Source organism: Lissotriton vulgaris, chromosome 11, assembly GCF_964263255.1.
Source record: "Lissotriton vulgaris chromosome 11, aLisVul1.2, whole genome shotgun sequence".
Classification (NCBI taxonomy): Eukaryota; Metazoa; Chordata; class Amphibia; order Caudata; family Salamandridae; genus Lissotriton; species Lissotriton vulgaris.
The window spans coordinates 82,410,815-82,425,496 of NC_141699.1; positions in this window are offsets into that span (position 1 = coordinate 82,410,815).

Sequence of the window (14,682 nt, forward strand, 5' to 3'; positions counted from 1 at the left end):
TTAGGTGGTCTACGTCTTAGCTTTAACTCATTTGTTGATTCCAGTATCCATATGTTGTATTCAGAGATCAAGGAATGGTGACAAATCCGGAGTTGGAACAAAACAACTCTATTTCTTAGAAGTACTGTTATTTATGCCATTAATGACCACTTTTTATTATTTTACATCAGTGATCTTGTTATTTTACAATTGGTCTTTTCATACCTTTAAACTAACTGGGCTCCTTATTAATTAGTTACCACCAAAGTTATCAAAAGATGTCCCTTCTATTAACTTCAACCCTTTGAAAGCCCTTCAGCTCTATTCTGAAAACTCACCCACTCGTGTTTACCCTCCTCTGTCAGTGCTTAATTTGGGCTGGTGGTTTCCGGTGCTGGGCACTAGCACTTAATTCTCAACACCAGGACTTATATATAAAAGTCCACCACATGGTAGCGCTGTGTAATTTTGAGATGAGCACAACAACTGTGTTTAATAATCCATACTAATATAATAAAGAGAGAGCCCACACCTTTGAGGTGGGTAATCTCAGGAACCACAGCACCAATCACAACACCCAATACAGCGTTGGAAAGGGCAGTTGCAGCAGAAGGACATAGGCTATGCAGACGGCCACCATATACATTTAAAAGATAAAAGAACTGTGCCAGCAAAGTAGTCCCTTGTGGGCGTGTCTGCGTTGTGCTGTGGGCGTGTGCTGGGGGCGAGACAAACGCTGGGGGCGTGTGGTACGTTCCGCCCTTCATGCCATTTCTCATATTGTGTGCTAATCCCACCCTGCTCCCTTTAAATACCCCTGCACCCCATAATCATAACCCTCCCTTACTCCTAAAAATACCCCAACACCCTTAAACACTAACCCATCTTAATCCTATAAATATACCCTGTAGCCCAAAACCCAAACCTATCTCTAAACCCTAAAAATACCCCTGTACCCCAAAACCCAAACCTAGCCCTGAACCCTATAAATTCCCCTGTACCTCAAAACCCAAACCTACCCCTGAACCCTAAAAATACCCCTGTACCCTAAAACCCAAACCTACCCCTGAACCCTAAAAATACCCCTGTACCCTAAAACCCAAACCTAGCCCTGAACACTAAAAATACCACTGCACCCCAAAACCCAAACCTACCCCTGAACCCCAAAATATCCCTGTACCCCAAAACCCAAACCTAGCCCTGAACCCTTAAAATACCCCTGTACCCCAAAACCCAAACCTACCCCTAAGCCCTGAAAATACCCCTGTACCCCAAACCCCAAACCTAGCCCTGAACCCTAAAAATAACCCTGTACCCCAAAACCCAAACCTACCCCCTAAACCCTAAAATACCCCTGTACCCCAAAACCCAAACCTAGCCTTGAACCCTTAAAATACCCCTGTACCCCAAAACCCAAACCCACCTGTGAACCCTAAAAATACTCCTATACCCCAAAACCCAAACCTAGCCCTGAGCCCTTAAAATACCCCTGTACCCCAAAACCCATACCTATCCCTAAACCCTAAAACTACCCCTGTACCCCATAACCCAAAACTATATCTGAACCCCTAAAATACCCAAACACCCCAAAACATATACCTCAGTACCCCAAAACATATACCCCTATACCCATACTTACCTTATCCTAACATTAAAAAAACAAAACATGCTTTTACAATTCCTGCTTTTATAACAAATTTCGTTGTAAATGTATGTGTGGTAAAAGCATATAAAATGTAATGCCATGCATTATAATGGCATTGCGGAGTCATGGTACTTTCGTAATGAAAGTATGCAGAGTGATGGTATGCGGAAAGAAAGTTGCGGAATAATGGGTGTTTACCCTCCCCCGGTAAGTACATTGGTGGAACGGCGGTCCACATCTCCAGCAACATACTAATATTTTTTCACCACCCATTTGAAAAATGCACAGGTCTCTCTCATTGATGGCCAGCACCGACATACACTATTAGACACACCTCCTGCCACAAGTTCTAGAATTGCGAACTTTAGAGCTGGGGAGCTACGTTCGAATCTCAGCATCAGCTCAACATCCTGTGATTCCAGGCAAATCGTTTTTTTCCCTGTGCCTACCTCAAATGAATGTGTTGTTCTGTAATGTAAATTGTGCTCATGCCATGTTGTCGAGTTCGCGCTATATAATATTGCAAGGAAAAATAAAGTAGGGAAACTCGAGTTCACACACTACTGAACGCGCACTCTTAAGTGCATCAGCAGTGCACTGTGAATCGGAGCGTTTCACAGGCCTGTCACAGATGAGAAATGCTATCAAAACGAAATCCTACAAAACAATATACTACTGGCCGGCAGCAATTCATACCCGGACAATGTCGGGACAGGCTACTAGTTCAATATACATTAAAAATTAATGATAACTGCAGCTCACACTTTTCTGATTATAGAACGGAAAACAAATTTAAAGATGTTGTCACTGTGAGTATTACCTGCATATACTCAGAAATACATTTATACCAACTTTTCTGCTAAGGAATCCATTCTTCGCTTCTCCTGTGCATCTTTCTCATTTAGAAAGATCTCCTCTATGTCTCAAGTCTGAAGGTTCATGACTCTTTATTAGGATAAAAATCCGGTGAGTGGTATTCAGAGATCAATGGAACACCACAGATATAGTATAATACATTTAGCTTGGTGGCTTCCCTGAGCATCAGGTACTCTCAAGAGACAACACTACAGGTTTCACTCCTAGGTGTCCCCTCTGACCAGCTCTTTTACAGTGCAAGTGCACTGTTTTAAGGGGTGCCTGTTACTTACAGGAGAGAGCAGGAAATCAGCTGGGTTCCCTTTAAATGACCTCACTAGTGTCTGCAGGGGAGGGGATGAGGGGGTGGCTTCCTCTCCAATTTGAGATAAGAAAATAATGATCTGCAGAGAATCTTCAAAGGAACTGGCAGGCCTGGGTTACAAGAGGGGGAAAGATATATGTTCACCCTGTCCTCCCTCAGATCAGAGGTTACTAGTTTGTGTGAGAGCAGCCTTGGCATTCTGTGGGAGGGAACCAATGTGAATGAGCCCCACAAGAGCAGCCCAGTCTGTGAAATGTACTAGTTAACTTTTAAAAAAGCACCACTCTAAGGGTGCGGTCTTTGCCATAAAGGAGAGACTGTTGTGCATTGTACCTGCAGGGAATTTTAATGGGCGTTCCTCCCCACCTTTCTGAGATGCTACATCTCTTGGTGTTTCATTGAGAAGGTTTGAATTGGACAGGAGCCAGGTGTGCTGCTGCCTGTCACTTTCTTCAAGGCGCCTCAAACACAGATCAATCAATCAATCATTCATTTTTAGAGCTCACTACTCACCCTTGAGGGTCTCAAGGCTCTGGAGGAGGCGGGGGTGCTGCTACTGCTCGAACAGCCAGGACTTGAGGAGTCTCCTGAAGATCCTCGAACATTTGGGGTTCCAGTTGTGTGGGGACAATTAGCACCTGAGACCAGAGCTTAATCTGTAAAAAAGACTAAGTGCCAGGGCTCCGTCTGGAGGCCACGGCAGCTTGCATCACGCATTGCTGCTACCGATGATAGTAAAAACCCATCTATTAACCACCACAAGCCTACAAGTGTGACAATTCTGACTATTTCAGGCTACCAAAGCTATAGGAATGGCTTGGGTGGCAGGTAATAGACATTTGTAATCTATATTGAATTAATAATTAACTGTTATTGTTTTGACAATTAAGTGCCAGTGCCGAGCACCAGAAAGCACTGGCTCAAATTAAGTGCTGCCTGAGACCAGACTGGAACATAGCTAGAAGTCTGATGGGACAGAAAGACAGACCCATGCAGGTTTGCATGTTGTGGGACTTGGGAGAGTCTGATTGTACTGTGGGTGGAAGTGTGACCCCCCATCAAGACTTGTGTGTTTTATTGAACAAAATCTACAGCACCAAGACTGATTTCTAGGCTGTCTCACACCAACGACTCTTCTGAGAAACAGAACAGTTGACCAGTTGTAACTGGTCTGGCACTGGACTTGGTGATGATTATTTTAACTGAAAAGTGAGTGACAAAGCTGCCTTACAATCACTGTGAACTGGAAGCTGAAAGACGACCTTCCCAGGGAATATGGAGTCAACTTAAGGACAGGACTAGGAACAGGGTAGAAGAGGAGGGGGGCTGTGTACTCGCTTAGACAGATTCGGACGAACAGAGAGACTGCCTGCTGTGGAGCAGAAAGACAGAGACACCCCTACAGGATCTCTGTGAAGTTTGGAAGCTGTGAACTGTGCCTGCCTGCACAGGATGACTGACTCTCACCCAGCCCCATTGGCCTGACCGAAGGCTAGAGGCAGCCTGGAGCAGGGAGTCGTGCTGCGTGACTGGAGAGAGAAAAAGCCCCCAGTGGCCACTTGTGAGTTCTGAGCAGGAACATTTATTGACTGCCCAGGCAGAATGGAGGAGCCATGTTGAATGGAACTGCCACTTTTAGGAAGCTATAACTTTCCAGTGACTGGTCTCGGTCCTGAGCTACTAATGGTATAGAATAGGTTGCCGTACAGAAATAGTGTTTGCCTTACTAGCAGCTAAATTTGCACGATAGTGGGTGCATTTGCCCCACTGGATACCCCAGCTTCCTACAATCATGGGTATTGTTAAGCTTTATTGTTGGGGGGCTGCTGGGCTCTTGCATTATGAAACAAGCATTGACACAGACAATAGGTATTGCCTTATGCAAGATCTATTGACTTTGCCAATATGTTTCAGCCATGTTTCACACCAGAGTGGCTGTGATTCAGCATGGGTAAAAGTTTGTGGGGTAAAGGAGAGTGGAGTGGAGTTTCGTAAAGTGGAGTAGAGTGGAGTGTTATGGAGTGGCAGAGAATGCAGTGGTGTGAGGTAGAGTGGTTTTGAGTAGTGTAGATTTCAGTGGTAGAGAGTGCAGTGTTCCAGAGCACAGTGTTGTACAGTGAGTAGAGTGTAGTGGTGTGGAGTAGAATGCTGCAAATTATAGTGGTGTACAGTGCAGTGGTGCAGAGTAGATAGGAATGGCGTATAGTGTAGGGGCGTATAGTGCATTGGAGTTTAGTGAAGTAGAGTTGTGTAGACTAAAGTGGTGCAAAGTAGAGTAGCATAGAGTTCAGTGGCAGAGAATACAGTGGTGTGAGGTAGAGTGGCGTAGAGTAGTGTAGATTTCAGTGGTAGAGAGTGCAGTGTTGCAGAGTACAGTGTCGTACAGTGAGTAGAGTGTAGTCGTGTGGAGTAGAATACTGCAAATTATAGTAGTGTACAGTGTAGTGGTGCAGAGTAGATTGCCATGCAGTGCAGTAGCGTAGAGTGTATTGTTTTTTAGTAAAGTGGTATACAGTACAGTGGGGTAGATGGCAGTGGTGTAGAGTGCAGCGGCTTAGAGTGCAGTGTCGTAGAATAGAGTTTTGTAGAGTGCAGCAGGGTAGAGTGAAGTGGAGGGGCCCGCTGTAGATTGCAGTGGCATAGAGGGGAGTGGTGTAGAGTGGAATGGCACAGACGGGGAACATCCTTTACGTCGCAACGTTTACAACGCAAACCATTACAACGCATTGCGCTGGGGGGGGCTCTAGGATAGGGAATAGGTTTAATGTACTATCTAACACCTTCCCTACTATCCACGGGGACTGGAGTTGGAAAAGTAAATTAAACTATTCACTATCCAGCGCCCCAAAGCACTATGCGTTGTAAAGGCATGCGTTGTAAAAACCGCATTGTAAAGGCATGCGTGGTAAAAGCATGCATTGTAACGTCATACATCCGGGGCAAACATGCAGTTTTACTGATGTATCCTGCACACAAATGATAAAATCTGTACATTTCATCACCAAGTGTACTTTTTGTGTTGATCATATTAAAATATCTGTTCCCATCAGACTTCAAAATTACCAAAAAATGTACTTCATTTGTGCTAAATATCAGCACAGTTCATTTACAGACATTCATTTTTTGTTTTTTGCTGCAAAAATAAAATAACATTGTACAGCCAAGTAGCCAGCATGTGTCACATAATTCCTCTCACTTTGAAGTCAGAGAAAGAAAAGTAACCCCTAAAGACCCTGGAAGACAGATCCTGACATTAGACATCTGTCTTTGAATGCACAGCAAATGAGACAAGATAAAAACAAGAGGCCAGATTTACAAGCCCCTTGAGCCAATTTTGCATCATTTTTTCCATGTTAAAAATGACGCAAACGTGGCGCAAGGGGCTTGTAAATCTGCCTCAAGGTTTAAAGGTCTATTTACAGGAATTCAGTACTGGTGGAAGAATACAGTAAATAGGCTTTTGGCAAGGGAAGGAAGGAACTCAAGCTGGGAAGTCTAAAACAAATACAGCCAACACATAGAAAGAAAGCAAATGTGAGTTACAAACCACAAAGCCAATGGTGAGCAACACGGGGGGGGGGGGGATGCACTCCCAGGGAAGCTTTCAAAATATCTCCAAAATGTTGTTAGCAAACCATGGTAGGCTTCGACCTAAAAATAAACACTGTCTAAAATCAAATGTCCTGCCTATGCCAAATGCTGTGGTGGGCGAGAGAAAAATATGAATGACACAATTACAGACCAATGGACGAAGAGGGTGGCTGGAAGGCCCTGCTATTTAGAGTATTAATCATATGCATGTAATTTTATGAAAAATGTAATGGTCTTGGCTATTACCATACCTAAAAATAGTGAAAAGTGTCCAGCTGAATGTCGGAGTACCCTAAATATGGAAGCCCTGCCCTGCTCCGACAACTGATGCAATAGAGGTGCATGATAAAAATGTGGAAATGTGCACACATGTGCACTGGGATATGACCCCTTGCACACCCGATTCATAAACAGAAACACACACACACATATACTCGTGCGCAGCAACACATATTGCCATTGTAAATCACACAGGCCATTCGTCGACTATCGCTGACCCCCGCTTCCCCACAAACCCCCAGAGCAAGAAAGCTAATTTCATTAATACAACAAATACATTCCTTTATTAAATTGGGTCTGAAGCCCCGCGCGCCGCTCCTGGTGAGCGGGCTGCTGCGCGTGTCGGAACTCGTTTGGACACCAAAAGTGAACCATCCGAAATAATTGGCGGAAATGATTGAAATCTCCCGAAGGGCGTCCAGCTCTGGGTAGGGGGGCGGGGGTGGTGGAGCGCACGGTCGACGAGGGATTCCGTTTACGAGTCACTCTCTGCTCAGGATGACAGAGAGGACGGATATGGAGTAATGGGGTGTGCAGAATATAGGACCGATTCATCATTCTGCTACCTGTTGATGGTGTGTACATCCGCAAGTGAGTGGAGGACTGAGTGACGTGGAGTGAGGGTGCCCCTTATGGCACAGACGATGGTCCTCGTGCCGCCTGCCTTCCCGCATCTCTTGTCGCTGAGCGCATCTGACATGCCTTGCCTGGGGGGATTCACTTCCGGTTCCCCGCCTCTGTATTCTAATTAAGATGACGGATGCACACTACCATGGGCCCCAGGGGGCGCTCATTATTTAGAGAACGTGAGTGTCCTACAACGAGCCCGCTTTTGTTGCTATGGAACTCAGACAGGTTGAGCCATGCTGAGACATCCGCTCTTTCACTCTGTGCCTCCTGCACTTGGCATCCCTTGGCATCTTGGGGCAGGTTGGCACCTGATGGGTCGAGAGGCTAGAGGACCTTGGGGCAGGCCCATTTCCTCCCTATAGAAGAAGGATAGATTGGTGAAGGATAGATGTATTGATGGAAGAATGAAAGGGTGGACGGATAAAGGATGGATGGATGAAAGGGTGGATGGATGAATGATGGATGGATGGATGTGTAAAAAGATGGGTGGATGAATGATGGGTGAATGGATGGATGAAAGGGTGGATGGATGAATGATGGATGTATGGATGGAAGGATGAAAGGGTGGATGGATGAAGGATAGATTGGTGAAGGATAGATGTATGGATGGAAGGATGAAAGGGTGGACGAATGAAGGATGTAAGGATGGATGTGTGAAAAGGTGGGGGGATGAATGATGGGTAGATGGATGGATGAAAGGGTGGGTGGATGGATGAAAGGGTGGATGGATGAAGGATGGATGTATGGATGGGAGGATGAAAGGGTAGATGGATGAAGGATGGATGTATGGATGGGAAGATGAAAGGGTGGATGGATGTATGAATGGATAAAAGGTTGCATGGATGAATGATGGATGGATGTGTGAAAAGGTGGGTGGATGGAAGGAAGGGTGGATGGATGGATGTATGGATGGAAGGATGAAAGGGTGGATGGATGGATGTGTGAAAGTGTGGGTGGATGAATGATGGAGGGATGTGATGAGGTCTAACAGGCGCATTTATGGTTGTCAAAAGTTGATGATGAGGAGTACCAGTTTCTAGAAACTTTTGTCGGAAGGGGGTCCTTACGCCTAAAAAGGTTTTACAAGGGGGTCTCAGCATCAAAAAGTTTGAAGACCTCTGCTATAGATGCTCAGTGCTCCTGTGTACCGAATGGGAGCTTTCATCAATCAATCAGGATTTATAGAGCGCTACTAATCACCCAATAGGGTATCCAGGCGCTTGCCGGTCCTGGAGGCTTATTTGAACAGCTAGACCTTGAGGGCCCTTTGGAATTCCAGAAGTGAAGGTGCCTGGGGAGGCTGTTCCAGGTCTTTTCTGTGATGTGGGAGGAGGAATGCCTTCCACTTCTGCTTCGGTAAATGCAGGGAGTATGGACAAGTGAGGTGGAGCGAAGTCTTCTCGATGTTTGGTGGAAGTTCAAGCAGTGGTTATTGTAGGCAGGTTGTGTAGAGACTTGTGTGCATGGGTCAGCAGCTTGAAGTGGCATACCTTCTGTATGGGGAGCCAGTGGAGTTGCCTGAGGTGGGGTGTGATGTGGTGTTGTGTGGCGTTTTAGGCTCTGATTGAATTTTCCCGATTCATGCCCTTATATAGGTACAATTCATATTGACCTTACATAGGCATAGAAAACAAGCCCTTATTCAGACATAGCTCATGCAGACCAAATACAGGCATGGCTATTTCCACCCGTACCAAACGTCACAACGATTTATTGGAAATTCGGCTTAAGCAGTTAGGGAACTTCCCCTTGCTCGAATATTGATTTGTCCAAGAACTCATGTACTTTGCATAGAAGAGCTATTCCCTAGGGGCTCTTTCCTGACGTTATTATGCCCGACTTTACGTCAAACTATGCCATTCTCAGACACCTTCAAGGTATAAATATACCTTCACTTGCTCTAGCAAGAGACAATATTGTTTCGGAGCAGTTCGACCATCTGCTTGCCCGACACAGCTCGCTACAGCAAGTGCCAAAGGAAGCCAACCCTCCAGCTGACGCACTGATCAGGAAGCTGTCCTTTCTCCTGACGAGAATCCAGCTCTAGTGTTTCTAAGCTCCCCTTTCTGGTGGAGTTCTGGACTTTTTGGTTCCGTCCAGAGGTGTCAGGGAACAACACCCAAAGACCCCGGAGTTCCACCTGTCTTGGTGCGCAAATGAACAGAAACACGGGCTTCTCGGTGGTGGCGTCAAAGACCAAAGGTTTATTACTGCAGGGACACAGAAGTCACAGAAACCACACATGGGCAGATTGTAGGAGCCTGTTCAAATTGTACAAAGAGGGTTGCTCCTTATATACTAAATTTTAAGCTGGGGGCGAATTCTTTACATGTAATACATTCTCAAAACCTTTGTGTCTAAAACAATAAATATTTGGCGTTACACAGGAACCGTCGATAATATCTGATGCCAAACGTTACGAAGAGGGGTTCCCACTAGTTCATCACAATCCCTTGTCAATATTGCATTCAAGAGCCGGACCGCCTCATCGTAAATTTCGTTACCTCCCCCTAATAAAGATTCAGAAAGAAAGGAACGGAGCCAGGTGTGGAAGATAGAAAAGCGGGATAAGAGATGTTTGTGGGTTGTAAATGGGCAAGGCTACCGGCTTCGGCCGCCTAATCATGATCGGGACAATGGACACGAGAACCAGTTCAGTTGGGCTGGCCTCGGGCAGAGGAGGCAGCCTTTGTCGAGTCATGCAGCTACAGCGTGATCTGGTTTAAGGTGCACGTGTCATGAAAGAGGTGAATCTCCGGCTAAGGCTACGTGTCCTTAATCGAAATGAAGTGATCAGAGGTTATTGCGTATGTGAGGGCAAGAAACACAAAATGGCTGCCATGATCTAAGATGGATGACGTGGGTAGATCAGAAATGTGTTCATAACAGGAGTGCTCTTGCTCGTAGCATAGCGAAAACACCAGGATATGCTAAATGGATCATTTGCGGTTCGCTGATACCAATATTATGTATTTCCGACAATATTGAAAACACGGGTTCAAATCGTCACGGAACCTCAGACCCTCCTTTTGCCCTTACATAGGCAATTACTCAGTCTATATCAAAATCTAATTCTATGCTCATCAGGTCAGTGACATGCTGTTGTATCATCATCCTTTCTCGCGCCTTTTCTCCAAACGCAGGTGGTTTCCTAAAACAGGTTGCAGCACAAAGACTACACAGAGCAGGACCACACTGGATAATCAGGCAGCATGAGAATAGGAATACTAAGATGACACCAATGACCATTAGAACCTTCCATCCCCACGCTGATATCAGAGTCCAAAACCACTCCATGAAGGACCAGTTTCCCTTGTCTACGTGAATAGAGTCGGAAATCTTGTGTAGCTTAGAGATCGCCTCATAAACTGTTGGAGCATTATTGGGAATAAAGACACAGCAGCTCGATTGGATCATTCTGCATACCCCACCTTGATCTGCAAGTATAACGTCTAGAACCATACGGTTCTGCAACGTCATGAGTCTATCCGCCTGAAGCTCAGCTGTCAAATTGCTAAGGGCACCAGCAGTTTCGGTAATAGTAGATTCAACTACCCGTGTTAGCTGACGTATGTTTCTACTATTGGCCATAGGCCCCCAGAACGGAAGGAAACCTTTGAAGAAGTCTCCAGCTTCCTGACCAGCGGTATCTTCCTTGCTGAAGACACCTCTCGCTACTCTGGTCCTGTGGTAGTCAGATGAAGCAGTGTATGTTGGAGGCAACAATCGAGCAATATAACATGACCCTGAAAAGTCGGCAGGCAACCATGTATATGCTCGGTCTTGACAGATGAAGTAGGTACCCCTAGCAGTAAGGAAGGCAGGGGAAGAGTTAGCCGGAAACACATAAGTCTCTACGCACTCACTCCTCCCTAGCTGAGCTCTCGGATTTCTCCCATTACCTTGCAAACAGACCTGACCTCGGTGAGGTACGACCCAGATTGGAGTTGAGCTTTTACGCTTGCTTTCTCCCAAACTAAGGCGATACTCTGAAGAATTCCAACTTAAATATACTCGCAATTCGTCTCTAGGGTAAGATGGAGTATTATTGACGTCCTTGATCATGTCAATAATTCCCTGGACTAAGGCTTTGTTGGCAGAGTTATATCTAGTGGAACGTGGTGGACGCGGAGGATAGGTTTCAAGGGCATAAGCAAAGATGGTTTGAAGGGCCTGAAATGATCCATTGTAGCTGAAAGGCAAAACCAGATAGGGAATGCCTTTATCCATAGTGTGGGGTATCAAGCCACACACCCAGCAGTCTGTAGTGTTAACTACCAGTTGGTGTTGGTGCAAGAGCTGTATAAAAGTGTTGTTAATAAATTCTGAGCGTCGAGCTTGCTCATGTTCAGGAAACGAGTGAAAAGAGTGTATAGAGGAAATAGTAGAAGTAGCAGGATCATGGGGAGGTACTGTAGTTACTGGCACAAAAATCAAACTCATACCGAAAACGATTCCACCCACCAACGTTATCAAAACAATCAAAAATGTAATGGCACATTGTATTAAAAAGCATTTGCTGTGAAGAATTTTGTAAAGTCTGTTTCTGTGAACATAAATCACATTTTCTCGTTGCAGCGCAGGAAGCTCCATCTTCTACAATCCGCTCGCGACCACTGATGATGTGTACGTAGATGAAAATGCCTCTATCAGCCCTGGGAGTTCCCAGAACTAACACAAAGATCGACCTTGTGTCAGACCCCCGCAGATTCAACTAGGCACACAGCCACGACCCTACGGCTACCCAGACGGCAAGGCAATTTTAAAAACAATAAAACAACAGCAAACTTCCTGGCTGTAGGCAAAAGTTTAAAGTTTCAAAATATCACAATGGGCAGTTGCCTGCTTTATTTGTCCATTTTACGAGGTCGTAAATTGTATCTTTGCTTTGCAGGTACTGTTTGATCGGCAAATAGCGTATCACTGGTAGCTGTTGCAGTGTTCAGGTTCGCAGGTGATAGAGTTTTTTCTGATGCAGGGGACAAATGTTCAGAGTTCAAAGGAGTCTTTTCAGGAGGAGAGTCAGATTTCGGAGTGTCAGTAATCAATTCGGCATCGCTGAAAGGGATGAACTTTGGCGTGTTTTCAAATTCGGAGGCACCAATTCCCTTCTTCACCCAGTCGTCGTAAGGAAGTGGCAAAGGTACACGCTTAACATGAGATGCGTGCACCCAATGCTTGCGACCAGCTACACGAACTGCTGTTCTCGTTGCAAGCAGGACCTGGAAAGGGCCGACGTATCTGGGCTGGAGATTCTTTGTCCTCGCGAAGTTTCTTATTACAATTTGATCGCCGGGTTTCAGCTGATGCCCTGGACTCTCCGGAGGCTTTGGTAATGCATCGAAAACCTGTTAATGTAATGTAATGTGTAGGCATTTATATAGCGCACTGCTACCCGTGGGCGTCCTGGCGCTTAGACCGCTGCGAAACCCTTCCTGGCTTCCCTGAGAGATGGTCCCTTACTGGGAATCTCCAGGGTGAGACCAGGCATCCCCGGCGGTCTGGTGGGGCCGTTAGTGAAGATGAGGCAAGCTAATGCCCAGAGTTGCCGAGTGTGATCGCTGATCAGAGTGGGCACCGAGGCGAGAGAATTATCGAGTCCGCTGACCCTGGTCCCGAAACCTGCCGCGCCGGGAATCGAACCCTGGTCCCGGGCCGTCCTCTGCTCTCGGGTCTGCCGCCTCTAACCAGTGAGCCACACTACTTCACTGCTGGTGAATAAGACTCAATTTAGCAGTCAAGTCGTAAAGGTAGTCTATCAACATAGGATATTCTAGAGAACAAAACTCCTTTGGCCTCGGCACACCCCAAATATTTGCCGGGCGGTCAAAAACGATCTCATAGGGGCTAAGCCCCACTCTAGAATGTACAGTTGCTCTCGTTGATAACAAAGCCAGGGGAAGTGCGTCTGGCCAGGACAAACCTGTGGATGCTTGAATTTTGGCTAGTTTTAGTTTGAGGGTGCCATTGTAACCCTCAACTAAACCAGCAGACTGAGGATGGTTCGCACTGTGGAACTTCTGTTTTATGTTCAGACCGGCACACACACTCTGCATAACTTTCCCTATGAACTCACTTCCGTTATCTGACCATACAATCCGTGGCATTCCAAATCTAGGGAAATATTCTTTGAGAAGAATTTTGGCAGTTGATAGGGCAGTATTGTCCTTTAGTGGGTATGCTTCAATCCATCTGGAAAAAGCACAGACTACCACCAGGACGTATTTCAGATTATTACAGCGATCCATGTGAATGAAGTCTAACTGAATCACTTCAAAAGGACAGGAAGGAGGAGCGAAGTGACCAGCAGGAGTTGGAGTTCCCTTGCCAGGATTATGCATCAGGCATACCATACAATTTTTCACCACTCTCTCTGCACACTTACTAATCCCATCATTCTTCCATACTGGAGCCAACATCTTACAGATTCCTTTAGAACTTATATGCGCTACTCCATGCGCCATCGTCACCACTGCAAGCACATACGCATCAGGCAACATCCAACGCTGCTGTTCTGTCAAATCAATCCAACACCCATTCGAATCCAACTTGCCCGTACTCTCTCTCCATACACGTTTTTCCTCCTCAGTTGCCTCTTTCTGAATCTCTTTCACACTTTCCATTGTATCCTCACACATTCCAGATTCAGCAATCCACCTTGCAGACGTAGCAACATACATTCTACTCATCATATCTCTAGCTGTCTGTTTAGCGGTTTCATCAGCAAAAGCATTCCCACGACCAACATCATCCGTGATTGCTTTATGAGCACTGCACTTTACAATCGCAACTTCAGTCGGCAAGGTTAGAGATTCCAACAAGTCGTTAACTAGCTGACCATGTTGAATCTTAGTCCCATGGGACGTAATGAAACCTCTTTCTTTCCACAACCGGCCAAAACTATGGGCCACGCCAAATGCGTACTGACTATCTGTAAAAACATTCACTCTCTTTCCCTTAGCTAAAACACACGCTCTTGTTAAAGCTATTAATTCTGCAGCTTGGGCAGAATTATGACTCACTCTTGCAGTCTCCACAATCGTCTTCAAAGTCGTTACTGCGTAAGCAGCAGTCACATCACCATTCTCCAATTTAAAACATGACCCATCCACATACAATGTGCCATCTGGATCTGACAATGGAGTGTCCTTTAAGTCAATACGTCCTTTTGTCTCTTCCTCCGTTCTAAAACAACAATCATGTGGCTCGGAATCACTCGACTCTTGATTAGCCGGCAACAGCGTTGCTGGATTCAATACATTACATCTTTTGATCTGAATATGACTCGCTAGTAATGTCAGCTCGTAACCAGATAGTCTCGCACTGGTAAGGTGTTGTGTCTTGGTTCGGTTCATGAGTGTATCCACCGCATGAGGAA